The following is a 16,098-nucleotide window of genomic DNA, read 5'->3' on the forward strand; positions in this document are numbered from 1 at the left end:
AAATACTAAAACAGATTCATTCGAGTGATGACTACATCAAAAAATAATATTGAAAATTAAAACATAGGAAAGGCACCATAATGAAACCAGTAATGTCGACCCATCCATATTCGACAAAGTTGACATTACCCAGCATACCTTCCCTTCCAGTCAGTTCCAACAAATGTTTTGCAGGGGGAAAGCCCACTGCACCCCCATGTGGGGGAGGCTTTACCCACACACCCCCTGCTAATTATATATACAAGCTCTGAGACTGCACTACAGTGAAGAAATGGGTACAGTTCCCAATCCCCACTGCACTGCGATCTTCAAACAGAACATCGACCTCACAACATCAAATGCACACTAGCATTTCTTGTTGTGGAGTTGACCTTTTCAGTTCGGCCTTCCATGAACTGGAAATTAGCCTTTCGACCATCACAGTTCAAATGAATGTCATACGAAATTTTGATAGTAAACCCATACATGTGTGTGTGTGTGTGTGTGTGTGTGTGTGTGTGTGTGTGTGTGTGTGTGTGTGTGTGTGTATAAATAAATACACACACACACACACACACACACACATATATATATATATATATATATATATATATATATATATATATATATATATAAAAATGACTGCGCCCCTGTATGCTTGCAGTTTGATCTAACACTGGACTACTGCATAGCAACCCTAGCCACTATGCAAGATTTGGTCTTTCCCATGACCCAGAGAAGACTCAGAGGCAAAATATCCCCATGACTAATACACAACATTAGATGTATGATTAAAGGAAGACATATGTCAGAAGAATTGGAAGAAGACTTCAATAATGAACACCTTCATATTTAGAAAATCCACATGTATAACCATAAACCCTGCAAAAGATTAATGTCTTTGAAATAGACAAGACATTCTTACAACTTTGTGCAGGGGTGTTTGGAAGAAATTATATTATTAGTCAACTTAAACGTCTCTGTCCTTCACAGAATAGGAGTATTATAACTTTTCCACAAAATTACAGAAAATTGCTACAGTCAACCACTGGAGGACTAACCAGTTTTCTGTCCAACCCTTCCTAGCGACTAATGCAGGATACTATAATTTGCACAGATCTATGCTTCCTGGCAGAATATTCCTCTTTCTTTCATTTCTCAGAAATCTCAACAAAAGAAACCAAATCATTCTTCCAAAAATTAAGCACAGCAGGCCTGGCACCAGACTCATTAAGCTACATCCTTCTTTTCTTAGAATACCTGTTTCAAAAATTGCTAAGCCACTAACTTACATTTCTGACCATTCGCTCATATCTCATATCAGACATTTTCTCATCCTATTTTAAACACTCAGTTGTTAACCTTCTCCCAAATATCACAACACCCAAAGAATTAACAGACCACATGATCATTTCTACTCATTACTCACATGTAAAATCTTTTGAGAAGCTGTTACACAATTACTTAGGTGCATTAATAAGCATGGCATACTCTGTGCACAATAACAACATGGCTTCTGTAATGCCTTCAGCACCAGGACTGCAGTGTATAAAGTTACAGATAAAAACAATGTTGGTATGAATGACAGACTGATTACTGTGGTCTGCTTGTTGACTGTTAATCATATGCTTTTACTCTTCATCTCTGGGAAAATAAAAATATTCCTTATGCTATATCCACTTACGGGTAGAAAAGAAAGGAATGAAAGAATTGTCACTGGCATCACAACTGTTTATGTCTGTATGATGCAGCATCAAAGATTATTAGCTGGTGCTTCTATCTAAAGTGTAACACTCCAAGATCAAAACACTCATCAATGAAAGACAAACCAGGAAGTCACATCTTTCAAAATCATAATACAGTGAATGCATTTAATATTCAGGAAGTGCTAGAGATTATTTACACTTCATGATTAAAACTCCTGATGTTAGGCTTATATTCTGTCCCTTATAAATCAATCAGTAATCAGAATTCATGTGGCTCCATCATCCATGGATACACTAAATGAGCTGAAAGTATTAGCCACCCAGTATATCTTCTGTAAAATACTGGTTAAATCTATATGAATCTCTGATGGCCAGAATGATCATGGTACTTTTGCTCTGTGATTACAGGGATAGGGACATGAGCTATCATTAAAGCAAAACTGATGCTGACTTCTGGTTAGTGTCTTCTGAAGTTGGCAAGTTGTCCTTCTCTACAGATTGATTTTCTCCACTTACACTGGCATTCTACCAAAAACATTGGGTTAACTTGCTTATTCCAGATTGTTCACATACACAGCATTCATCATTGTACTTTTGGAATAGGTTATGACAGATAAAGTTTGCAAGCATCAGTTCACCTATCTGGTTAACAAGACATGTTTACTGTGCTACTCCAAGCCAATGTTGAGCTCAGCTGTGTATTGGCTACTCAGTAAAATTGCTTCTCCCAACTTATTTTGTGAGCCTTATACACTTCATGGGAAATCCATTTCCCCCAATTACATAAACCTCCAAAATTTCTCGACAATGCATCCATTTCCCCATTGATTATATGACCGTCACAGTGACTCCATCCATTTCTATATGGATTGTACGAGCATTCAACACTTTATGCACCACAGTGCATCCATTTTCCCAGTAATTGTGTCAATCTCTGACACTTTACAACCTTTGCATTAATTTCTTCACTGATTGTGTTAAGCTGCCAACACTTCACTGCATCCATTTTGCCACTACCCATGAAGGTCTCTGACACTTCATTGTCATTGCATACATTTCATCACTATATAAGCCATGAATATGTCAGAAGCACTGCATCCAGTTAACCCTTGTATGTGTGAGCCTGACACCTCACAGCTACTGTATCTATTTCCTTCCTGGTTATGTGAGTCCCTGTCATTTAAAGGAACTTGTATTCATCTCATATTCTATAGGGTGACATGTTGAATTGATTTACCCCTCCACAACACAGCATGGTTACTCAGTAGAGCAGTACAGTGACTCTTTCATAAGATCTCTGTCTCTTCACTCCAGGATCTTAGATTCAGTCAAAGTACATGTTCAACATATGCCTGCTTATTTTTTTTCTATGGGTACTTCAGTTTCTTTCCACCTTCCATAAACATGCTAGTTGATTAGCTGTACTAAATTGCTCACCTATATGTACTGTTTTAGCAATAGCCCTTGTTGCCTACATTGCTACTGCAAAGTTTCTTTGGATCAGCCCACTCAGCTGTTTAACAAATGCCCTACTGCTCTCACACTAACACAGTGTTATCTTTAACTACCTCAGTACTAAATTGGTTTAGCATTTTGTCCCTGCTTCAGACTAAGTTGCTTCTACTAGCTAGTGTTGTGTCTGCACATACAAATGTATAATCTTCCTTTTAAACATCCAACAAATGTGTCACCTTAATCTCTTTTCTATTTTCTCCAATCTTTTGGGTTTCTAATATCATGGCGAGAATGGACTCCATTCCTAAGTCAAAATACAACTAAAGTTCATGAAATTAGCATTGTTTCAATCTTTGATGTCAGCCAGAAGTGCTCTTCACAGCAACCGCAATGTTCCAAGTAAAGACTCCTTCTGCAATTCATATGGAGTTACATGTATTGGTAACATATCTAAATACGACTGCAGATTCTTTTTATAAGACCTGTTGCTCCTCCTACTATTGGAACCACCTGGGTATCTTTCTCCCACATTGCTCGCATTTCTGCCTGCAAATCCCGATATTGTATGACTTTGCATCTCTCTGTATGCAAGAGACTGTAATCACTGGTGATTTCAATGATCAATTCTACCTTTGCATAAATATTGCACCATATCAAATCTCTCTTTCTTTCCAATGTCCATATTTCTTTTTTTAAACTTTTCAAAAAAATCTAGGTTTTGTTGTTTATATTTACACACTTCCTCAGATGCTTCTTTTTCCAAACAAATCAAAGTTTCTTGGTCTATATACTGCTTTTCACAAATCTGTTGTATTAATGAACACAATTTTTTTATTTGAAGCTTCTGACAGTTTTGCTTGTGGAAGCATTTTTCTTTCCTCCAATTTCTCTTTTAATCTTTTTGTATGTCTAGTGTCTGAAAATTCTGGGCTTTTTGCATAATTGTAACAATACATAATTTATTTTTTATCTTCAATAGTCCACTCTGTTGTCTTTATGGCTCTTCTTTGGCCTATTTTATAGTGGGGGGGGGGGCATCCTCCCCCTGGGCCTGGCTTGGCTGCATTGTAGGAATGTTTCTGTATTTTGAGGACTCTACACTGTCATTTTTCATTTTTCCAGTCCTGGCACCAGTGTACATACTATGATTGGGCACTTTTTTATCATTTTTGTGCACTCAGATATCGTTTTTGATTTTTGACCTACTTCTGTTCATTGATATATTCTATATAAATACAGTCTATATATCAATGTCACCTTGATGAGATTTTGTGAAAAGCACCTCATGAAGGTACCCACCAAGACTTGAGGATGAATTCAATTTCAGCACGACTCCTCTCCTTTGCTTGCTGACTTTTCATCTCTCCATTCAGACCCCTATCTTGTGGCATCAATATTAACATTTCCTCTCTTGGTTTGAATTTCCCTCTCTTTAACCATTCCTGTATTTGTTCCTGATCAACATGAGGTTCTTCCAGAAGTTTTCTATACTTGCAACTATATTTATGCATTTTTCACATTTCTTGACTTCTCATCTGGTCCTTCACCTTAATATTCCTTCTTTTGTTTTTTGGCACAGTCAGTTGCTGTCTGATTATTATCTGCTTCTGATTTGATTTCTATTCCTGCTTGATACCAATATGCTTCTGCTAGCTTAAGCAGTGAAATCATCTTAGATTTATTCTCCTCATTTTTTCAAAACTTTCACTACATTTGGTTCTTGTGAGATCAGCAGATATGTGTGGAGTTCCACTATTGCAGATCTATATGTGTAATCACTTTCAAAGAGGCCCATCCCTCCTTCAGAATGGGGAATATATAATCTTGGTATACAATGATTTTTATAAATCATTTGGCAAGCATGAAGAATCCTTCTTGTTTTCCTATCTAATCGATCCAACACACTTTGGGGACAGTCAGTCACTCACTGGAAAACTGTAAATTAATCTCTTGAATTTCGACAAATCTTTTAGGTTTTTAATACCATGATGTGAATGGACCCCATTCCTACATCAAAGTATGATTAAAGTTCATGAAATTAGTATTGTTTCAAGCTTTGATATACGCCAACAGTGTTTTTCACAACACCCATTCTCCAGTATCACAAGGAGTATGAGATCTATGGTCTCACTTAACAATGTGTCACCCTAATCTCTTTGTTTTTAATTTATCCAAATCTTTAGGGTTTCTAATAACATGACGGGAGTGGACCCCATTCCTTAGTCAAAGTACGATTAAAGTTCATGAAATTATTATTGTTTCAGTCTTTGATGTGAGCCAGAAGTGCTCTTTGCAGCACCCACAATGTGCCCAGTAATGACTCCTTTTGCAACTCATGTGGGGTTACATGTATTGGTAACATATCTAAATAGGATTGCAGATTGTTTTTTTATAAGACCCGTTGCTCCTACTACTCTTGGAACTGTCCGGGTATCCTTCTACCACATTGCTCTCATTACTGCCTACAAATCCTGATATTTTATGACTTTGTATCACTCTGTACACAAGACACTGTAGTCACTGGGAGTGGTGATTTCAGTGATCAATGCTATTGTTGCCTTCTTTTCTTGGACCACTATATCCAGTTTTCTCACATCTATCTTTTGAACTGATGGTAATAGGTGATCCCATGTGATATAGACTTCATCACTTTATATGATGCTTTGTGGCTCATTTTTCCAGTGTTTTCAGCCACTTCAGAACTATGTTTGCACAATTCCCAGTGCAACAATCTTGCCACATTATTATGCCTTTCAGTATACAGTCCTTCTGCCATTATGTCACAACCAGCAACGAGGTGTGCAACTGTTTCCAATTCTGTTTTACAAAACCTGCATTTGTCTGTTTCTCCCTCAAGTTAAATGGACTTTGAAAAACAATGTGTACGCAGTCTACTATTTTGTGCCATCAATATTAACCTTTCATCTTTTGATTTAAATTTGGCTTTCCTTAACTATTCCTGCATTCTTTCCTGATCAATGTGAGGTTCTTCCAGAGGTTTTCTATACTTGCAACTATATTTATGCATTTTCCACATGTCTTACCTTCTCATCTGATCCTTCATCTTATATTCTTTCATTTGTTTTAAAAGCACATTCAGTTGCTGCCTGACTTTTATCTACTTCTGGTTAAATTTCCATTCCTGCTTGACACCGATATGCTTCTACTAGATTAAGCAGAGAAGTCAGTTAAGATTGATTCTCCTTATGTTTCAAAACTTTCACTACATTTGGGTCTTGTGGGGTCAGCAGATATGTGTGAAGTTCAATGATTGCAGATCTATACATGCAATAAATTTCAAGGCGGCCCATCCCTCCTTTGGAATAGGGAATATATAATCTTGTTATTCACTCTCTCTCTCTCTCTCTCTCTCTCTTTCGGCTTTTTCCGGTTAGGGGTTGCCACAGCAGATCACCTTGTCTGCTCATGATTGGCAGTGGAGTTTTTATGGTGTCGAGTTGCTAGCCCAACGCCCAACCTTCCACAGAAGGCACTGATTTTTACAAATCATTTGGTGAGCATGCAGCATACTTCTTGTTTTCTTATCTAATGTATTCAACATGTTTTGGGGACATTCAATCACTCCAAAACTGTAAGTGAGGACAGGAGGTGCAAATTGGTTTATAGCTTGGACTTTGTTCCTAGATGTCAATGCTGTTTTCAGGATTAATTTAAGTCTTCTAAATTATTCCTTACAAAGTTTTATTCACATGTGTTCATGTTTTATTGTTAATCCTTCACAATTCCCAAATATTTATATACTCTCTCTTGCTCAAGTTCTTTTATATCACATTTTTCTCCCAAACTGATGTTTTTCCTTATGCTGCAGTTTTCCTGCTTTAAAGGTTGCTTTTGCACATTTATCAAGACCAAATGACATTGTTATATCATCTGGAAAAGTTTCGACAACTTGCAGTTATGCTTTCAGTTCCTCTTCTGAAGAGCTATACAATTTTAAATTGACAAAGAGAAGATGAAAAGTCTTTTCACTTTGTTGTTTTCTAGGAGCCAAATTATAGCCATGACATAAGCGGTTAAGTGGACAGCTTAATGGGTTAAGGGCAATGGAGAATATCAGCAGTGATAGAGAGTCACCCTGAAATATCCTCCTTTGAATTTTTCTCCTTAGGATAATAATATGTCCTTTATCATGGCTTAATTGCAAAATCGTCTGCCACTGTTTCATGGTCACTGTAATGCAGTCAATCAGTGCAGGGTGTATCTTATACATTTTAAGTACTCTTTTATCCATGAATGAGGGATACTATCAAATGCTTTTTTGTAGTCAATCCATGCCATACTTAGATTCTTCCCCTTTATACAGTTCTCCATTATGACTTTAACAACAAATGATCACTTGTTCCATATGACTTTCTTTTATTGCCATTTTGTTCTACTTCCATAATTGAGTTTTTTTTTAAATGACTATAAACTCTGTTGGCATCAATTCCCATGTATAGTTTATATGTCTTCGGAAGGCAAGTTACTGGTCTATAGTTTTTAGGGTAGCTTGCTGATTCACTCTTAAGTAGGAACATTGTTTTCCCTGTTGTTAGCCAGGTTGGTGTCTATTCGGGGTGCACATATAAATAGTTCTTACTTATGGCTAAATCTTTGTGCAAAGATGTTAATACTTTTAACCAGAAGTTAGGTACTGCATCTGGGCCTGGGGTTTTCCAATTAGAGGCTTTTCTTAACTTTGCATCACACACTGAATAACGTGTCACCTTAATCTCCAGTATCACAGGGAGTATGAGACCTAAGGTCTCACTTAATGTGTCATCTTAATCTCCAGTATCACAGGGAGTATGAAATCAAAGGTTTCCCTTAATGTTGCCATTTGAAAGAACATAAGTCTGGAGTGCATTCAGGTAGTTTTCTTTGCACTCACTTTTCATTCTCAGTCCTTTTTTTAAGAAATGACCACACTGGACCAGCATATTCAAAGGATGATTTCACATGATAAATAAATAGTGTTTATAAGATGTTCTATATTTTTTAATGTTATAGCACGTGGACATTTACGTAACCTACATCCACTCTTAGAAATGTATGTGATATGGTTACAAATTAACAGTTTACAATCAGCTAGAATGATTAAAAGACAATGTCTGCAGTTGTTAACTTCACTTACATTATAAACTTGCTTAGCCTTATAAACAATAAAGTTTCATTATTCTGATTTATTGGAATAAAGTTTCATGTTTTTATTATTTAGAACCAATGCAGTTCCTTTGTTCACTAGCAAATGTCATTTAGACCTCTCATAAATCAGAGCAGCAATGGTCATTTATCACTATATCACAGCATTTATCGCAGCAGAAATCTGAATGTTGTCAGTATATTCATAACAGAATCCATAGCAGGGATGCTAAAAATTTATCCAACATGATTTGGTGGGGTGCACCAAAGGAAACTGCACTTGTACAAGATGACACCCCTTCTTTCAAACCAACCACGAGTCATGGTGTAAAGGTACAATATATTCATGATATTTATTTATTCGCTTGTTTATTTACTTACTATTTAATAACTGGGTAGGTGTTCTGGCTAGTGACATTTTTCAGCCATGTTGTGGGCTCAAAGAGCAAAGAAGCAACAAAATTATGGAAATACACAATATATGTTATTATATTCATGTACAACATCAGATAAATAGATTTCTAACAACATTTAACATTTCATAGTAAAATTTAACACAAACCATGTCAATATAAATGTGTTCATATTCCAATAATGCATTCTTAGGATAATAATATGGTATAGTGGAAGAGTTTCTTGGCTATAGCCTATCATGTAGCTTTGCTCATCAGACAACTATTTAACTATTCTCATCAAAGCAACTGCATTTGAATTCTACTCTGAAGTGTTCTTTTACAGTATCTTTGAAAAGGTTTAATGTTTTTTTTTTTATTATTTTAAATGCCACAAGGCAAGTGGCTCCAGGATGTTCATCTCAGCCTGGAGAAGACACTTTTCCATGCAGTGGTTTTAAAAGGTGGCCATGCCAAAATGATATTATTTCCTTTGATGCTTCTAAGTCCATAGCCGTAATCTTGTATGAGAAATGTCTTTTTATGAGGGGGGGCAGTAGCTTTGTTTTAGTACTTTGAGGATCAGGTTACTCAGGAGAAATGTGACTCAGTTACTGGTAGCCATTTTGTATTTTCAAGGAATTGGAATTTACGCATCAAGGGCACAGCTAAAAGGACAAATTGTCATACATTATTTTCAGCAATCTGAATGTTGTGGGTGTTTGGGGCTAAATTCAATATGATAAATGGGAGGACATATTCCATTTTAGGTATTAGGATACTTTTTGCAATGACTCATTTAACTGTGTGAGATAGCAAATAAATTATTTTGTAGCAGTGTTTTCAACTGAGAGAGAATTTAATTTGTGAAATGATCTGAATGAGTATAAAGACTGAGAGAAGAATCATGTGTGAGACCCAGGTACATCTGTTCTGTGATACTTGGGATAACATTTGCTTTCAAACCAATTATTTGGAGGGAGAAAATCATTACACTGGATTTCTTTAGATCAATTAGCAGTTTGTTAGAAGACCATGTACATAGCTGAGTAAAGTAATTCAGTAGCTTGTTTTGCAGGTTTTTATGGATTTTACTGGATTATAGTAGAATAATATCATATGTGTATATTACTAGCTCAAGATTTAGAAGTACCAGGAAAAGGTCTTTGACAAAGAGAGAAAAAAAGTGGATTAAATACAGATCCTGAGGGACTCCTCTATTAAGTGTGTCTATAGTGAAAGGGGTATTACTGTTGTAGACCAGGAAAGTTCTATCCTTCAGACAGGTCTGTAAAAAGTGCATTGTGTTATCACCAAAATTACATCTTTATGCTTATTGACCAGCAATATATTTATGGTTAACAGTTTCAAATGCTTTGATAATATTTATAGAGTCCTGCTGTAGTTCCTGCATCACTCATTCTACCAGTAAAAGAATCTGGGCATGGTGCCATGTTACTAAATGTACTAAAACCATTATAAAAGCCATGTTATGCATCACATAATAGTCCATAGTTAGATGTAGAAGTTGTTTATATGGTAGGGTTTGAAATAGGGTTGTGGTCTTTTAGCTCTGTGGATGAAGAGACTTTAGGGAGTAAAAAAAATGACAAAGTGTTTGAATGGTGGTGGGACGTTGGCTGTTGGGAGAGAGAGGTTGTAGATTTGAGTAAGTAGTTGAGCTTTTTGTTCTACAGTTAGTTTTCTTAACAAACCAAGACATAGCTTGCTGTATTTTGTATCTGAATTATTAAGTTTCCCCGGGATTCATGAAGCTCAGCGCAAGGCCGGAATTAGGCTTGCGCAGACCATGCGGCGTACAGATGGAGCAGTAGTGCCATATGCATATTAATGAAGACGCGCTGCCACCACATCCACATGCATAGGAAACATGCGCAAGTGCATGGGGCGTGTCGAAGCGCTGCATGGAGGCGTGGACATTTCAGCTGTTTACGTGCAACCTAAAATGCTGAATATTACAGCCTGCCTCCAATAGTAATCACATCTGTCAGTGTCCATGGATACTGAAACATATGCAAAGCATGCAAGACAGTTCTTGCGAACACAAAAATAAGAAGCAAACACAAATGCATGTAGCCGAATATTGAGTCCCCATCCATCGAACAAATGACATTTAAAACCCTGTGTCCTTATTCTAATGCAGTGTTGATAGTTATACCAAGTGGATGCGAAACGCATTGTGTTAGCATGCCGCCAATAGCTAAGTCTAGCCCAATGGTCAGGGTTATCACCTGTCCCACATTGTGAGGGACAGTCCCCATCTTGGCAGTTGTGTCCATACCAAAACCATTATAAATGTAAAATATCCTGCGACCGTATGACATAATTATGTCCCACATCTCATGTAATAGTCACATACAATAGTTATTTCCATATGTGTCATACCTACATATTACAAGAAATAGAATAATCAAGTAAAAGAAACAGAAGAAGCATCTAAATTGCTACAACAATAAGCTTACATTTAGGCATAAAACAAAAGTACTATCCATTGTACTGACCATGGGTATGTGTTGGCCTGTAAAATCTGATGTGCGTCCTGAATATATCTCATCCTGGCCATATGAAAAGGTGGCAACCCTTCCAATGGTCAGAGCATTCGGCCAAAATCTGCCCATTTGTGGTCCAAGGCGTCCTTGTCAGGATGGGTCAAAGTATTACCCAGGTCTACCTACCATGTCATGAAAGATAAGTATTTGCATGTACCTATGTGCATGATGTACAGCATGTGGAAGGTAAAAAATGCTAGGGTAGTCCTCACAACCATACGGGTACCAAAGATATGTAGTGTAGGCAATGTGTTCCCTTGACTGTGCCATGGGCCATCAACCAGAGAAGGGATGGATGGAGTGTGTGGAATATGGGTGTGGGGGGGTAATGTAATAATCCGCAAAGGGGAGACTGTGTTGGATGTACAATAGGTGAACTGGAGGTGTATGAGGGAGCAGTGGGTGAATCAGAAGGAAACACAAAGAACAAACATACACATCCGCAATACAACCTGACAGACCATACTGTAAAACCCAATCACACAAACATATGAATATTAAAATGTGCGATACACATGTACAGAAACTTCATCGGCACATACCCACATAATGGTCTGAATGGAACTGAGCCATCACACTACAACACAACCTGGATGCATAATTGAATACCCATCATCCCCTCTACAGCACACAACCCCCCCCCATTCCTGAAAGTCCACCAAATCCAGCCATACTTGGGTTGCTAGCTTGGCGCAGCCATAGCTGCACATAGTGACCACTACTCATATCTAGTAGGCAGTCTCACCCTAGGCAGTGTCAGGATTGCAAACTATGTATCCCTTGCATGTAAAACCCTATCACATTTTCGTAAATCCAAAAAAATCAAAGGTTATTGTCTTGCTCAATTTTTGGATATCCCTCATGGGATAAGTATCCTGTGTAAACATCAGACTTGGTATCACGACACAATGTCCAGTCCTGTAGACATCTGGACACAAGTTGCATGTGCAGTAGTAGTTCACGTGACTGCTCAGCCTCCAGCCGGTCATGCAGAACCTACTACCCAAGATTAAACACCTGACCGTGATGCACGGCCCCCCACATGAATTATCGAGAAAATATACTTTACACATTCGTATAGTGGCCATTGGATATAGGGTGATTAAGGAGCTGACATTAGCAGGATACCTCCTGTCCCACTTTGTGAGGGACAGTCCCTGTTTGGGTAGGTGTGTCCTGACCAAGAATGATACAATGGCAAATGTCCTGTGATTGTAGGAAATAACTATGTACCATATTTCATGTAACAGTTGCCTAAAACAGTTATTTCTGTATGTAAAATACGTAAATCTTACAAGAAACAGAATAAGCAACTAAACTGTTACAAGAATAAGCTCTCATCTAGGAAAATAATTAAAGTTCTAAACCCTGTACTGACCGTAGGTATGTGTTGTCCTGAAAAATCTGGTTTGTCCTGAATATATCCCATCCTGGCCATATGAAAATGTGGCAACCCTACCAATAGTCACAGCATTCACACAATAACTGGCCAGCCTCTTAACCGGATTCCTTCAATCAAAGTGGTACTGCCATAATGAATAAGGCACATGTAAGCACAAAGAAGTGGCAGCAAACATATGTAACCAACAGTAAGCATATGCTAGTGTGCCTGTGCGGGTGTAAGCAGCTCCCAGCATAGCAAATGTATGTTTTTTATGTACAGATGTAACTTATATACATATATATATATATATATATATATATATATATATATATAATATATATATATATATATAGGTTCATAGGTTCATAGGTTCATATTAGGCTATCTGCCCTAGGGCATTTATAAGCCTAGCCAGAGTGTGTATGGCTTTCGCCATCCATTTTAAATTAATTTTGCTATGCCCTTTTTCGAGGTTAGTATACTGCGCTTCTATCTAACAGTGACACAGAAGTGATACCCGGGGTAAACCTACGATCTCCCATCCACTCATCAAGATTCCTCTTGAAGAGAGTCAATGAGGGACTCTGCCTAACCTGGACTGGGATTTTATTCCAGAGTGAAGGGAGCCTCTGGGTTATGAATCTGTCCCTCCAGCATGTCCTATTTATTTCAGTGCTGAGGTTTAAGTCCCGCGAACGTGTAGCTCGATGGGATTTGGATTTTCTGAGGTGCAGCATGTCCATTAATTCCGGGTTGGACATGGCTTTATAAGTCAGGCACAGATCGCCTCTGAGCAGGCGGTATGCCACTGAGTAGAGCTGGAGTTTCTTTAACTGGGCAGCATACGGCATCTGTTTGAGCCTTGATCCTCTTGGTGAGGTACTTTTGGGGTCTTTCCAGTTGCTGCAGGTGTCTGGTAAGGTACATCCCAAAAGGGGCATTGAACTCAATTATGGGCCTGATGAGGGATGAGTAAAGAGGCACGATGACCTCCCCTGATCTAGATGTGAATCCCTTCATGATTAGGTGGGCTATATAAAATGTTTTTCTAACCACTTTGGCCACGCGGTTGTCAAATGAGAGATTGCTATCAACTTGGGTCCCCAGGTCCCTAATTACTTCTTCTGTACTTAATGGATTACCACCTATGTGGTAATTTGTGGGCACTTTGTTTTTGCCAAAGGAGATGACTATACACTTTTTGGCGTTTAACTTGAGGCCATGACTCTGGCATCAGTTGTCTGTTTCTATGAGGCCCTTTTGGAGGATGCTTGTGTCAGCTGGAGAGTCTATTATGGTGCCCAGTTTGCAGTCATCTGCGAACTTGGTCAGCCACAGTCCTTCCATGTTGGCCTGTACCTCCGAGAAATATATACCGAACAAGAGAGGTCCCAAGACTGAGCCTTGTGGGATGCCACTTGTAACTGGTTTGGAGTCTGACATGGCTCCAGCTATACTAACCATGTGGGTTCTGTCCTTGAGCCAGTTTGCAAACCATCTAGTGACATAGGGGTTTATATTTAAGCTGGTGAGCTTATCTATAATGCCCAAGTGGGGTATTGTATCGAAGGCTTTTGCGAGGTCCAAGTAGGCTGTGTGGACCACCTTCCCCTTGTCAATGGCCTTGGTGACTGTTTCAAAGAAATTGACCAGGTTTAAGAGGCAGGATTTGCCCTTAACAAAGCCGAACTGGGTAGGATTCAGTGTCTGTAGGTCCCCAATATCTTTATTTATAAGGTCCATGATGATCCTTTCCATAGCTTTGCAGACCAAGCTAGTGAGACTTATGGGGCGATAGTTTCCAGGATCCATTGAGGCACCACCTTTGTGGAGAGGGACCACTGCTGCTGTACGCAACTCTTTGGGTACATATCCTGTAGTAAGGCTGAGATTGAACAGTAGTTTTAGGTTTGGGTTTAGCTCTTCTTGGAGTTCATGTAGGACGCAGCCCGGGACACCATCTGGTCCCATTGATGCTGTATTTCTTGCTTTGGAGAGGGCAGCTCTTACCTGAGCATCTGAGATGTCAGGGGCAGCACTCTGCTGGGATAGATATTAGCCCTTTTGGTGGGGTGGGAGTTTGCTGAACCTGTCAGCTAGGATGTTGGCAATGTCTGTGGGTTCGTGTATTTTTGCCATTTTGGACTAATTCTGAGCATATCTGGGAATTCCCACCCAGGTTTCTAACATAACTAAAGAAAGCCTTGTGATTATCCTTAGTGTCCTGTGCAATTTTTCTCTCGAAGCTGGCCTTAGACGATTTTATGAGTGCCCGTAGTTTTTGCTAATACTGATCAGAGATGCCTTCCCTTTTTGGGATTTTGCTCTGTCATGTAGTAGCTTCCTCCTTCTATTGTATAGTTTGTTTATGGCTGGGGTCCACCAGACAGGGCGTCTGCCTTTGGAGGATTGGGTCTTGGTTTTATTTGGGATTGCATGATCCATGCATTCCTGAAGGTGTTCATAGAATGCGTTTATAAAGGATTTTGTGGTCTGGGCGTATTATCCAGAGGCCCGGGGCTTTGAAGGATTCCACCTCGGTTTTGAGGAGTGTGAAATTTGCTTTAGAGAAGTTTTTCACTGTGGTTTTCTGGGCATGGGGTGGGGTCGGGATGTGAATATCCAGTGAGATTAGTTTATGGTCTGATCTTACCAGTGAGGGATACACTTCTGGCCTGGAGCATAGAGTCCCCATGTTGGTGATGATCAGGTCCAGTATGTTTTCCCCTCTTGTGGGAGTGGTAACAAGTTGTTCCATAGCATTTGAGTTTATAAATTCTAGGAACCTTTGGGCTAGGGTGTTGGAGCTAGAGTAATGCTCCCAGTCTATGGTTGGGTAGTTGAAGTCACCCAATATAATGGTGTTTGGAGAGACCATCATATTTTCCAGTGTTCTCAGGAAGGCTGAGTGGGGTTCCTGGGTTTGGGAGGGTGGTCTGTAGCAGGCTATAAACTGGAAGGCAGTTTTACCCACTGTTAGTTGCACATGGATAGTCTCTGATGCTTCGTGCTGTGCCACCAACCTGGAGGTGTGGGTATCTTTGACGAATATTGATACTCCCCCTCCTTTTGTGGTTTGGTCCAAGTTTTGGGGCCGAAAATCATGGTATGAGGTATAACCTGATAGTGCTGGGGTGCTCTCGAGCCTTGAACCAGGTTTCTGTTACTGCACAGATATCGATGTTCTCCATGCTAAGGAGAGTTTCGAGTGCATGCATCTTGAGGTTTAGACTTCTGGCGTTGAGTAGCATTACTCTTAGTTTCTTATCCCTTGTGATACCTATGGAGGTGGGTTTGTCTTTTGAGCCTTGCCTAAAAAGGCACTATGGGGTAGCAAGAGCCTTTGCCAATATCCAAAGCCCAGGGTGACAGGTGCAAGCCATCCCTAGCGGCATCGTGGCTTGTCGAGCATGTCATCCCAGGCTGACAGGCATTGGATACCCTTTGAATGACACCAATACTTAAGCCAA

This window comes from Protopterus annectens, chromosome 10.part0, assembly GCF_019279795.1.
Source record: "Protopterus annectens isolate FY-2018-M chromosome 10.part0, PAN1.0, whole genome shotgun sequence".
NCBI classification, from domain to species: domain Eukaryota; kingdom Metazoa; phylum Chordata; order Ceratodontiformes; family Protopteridae; genus Protopterus; species Protopterus annectens.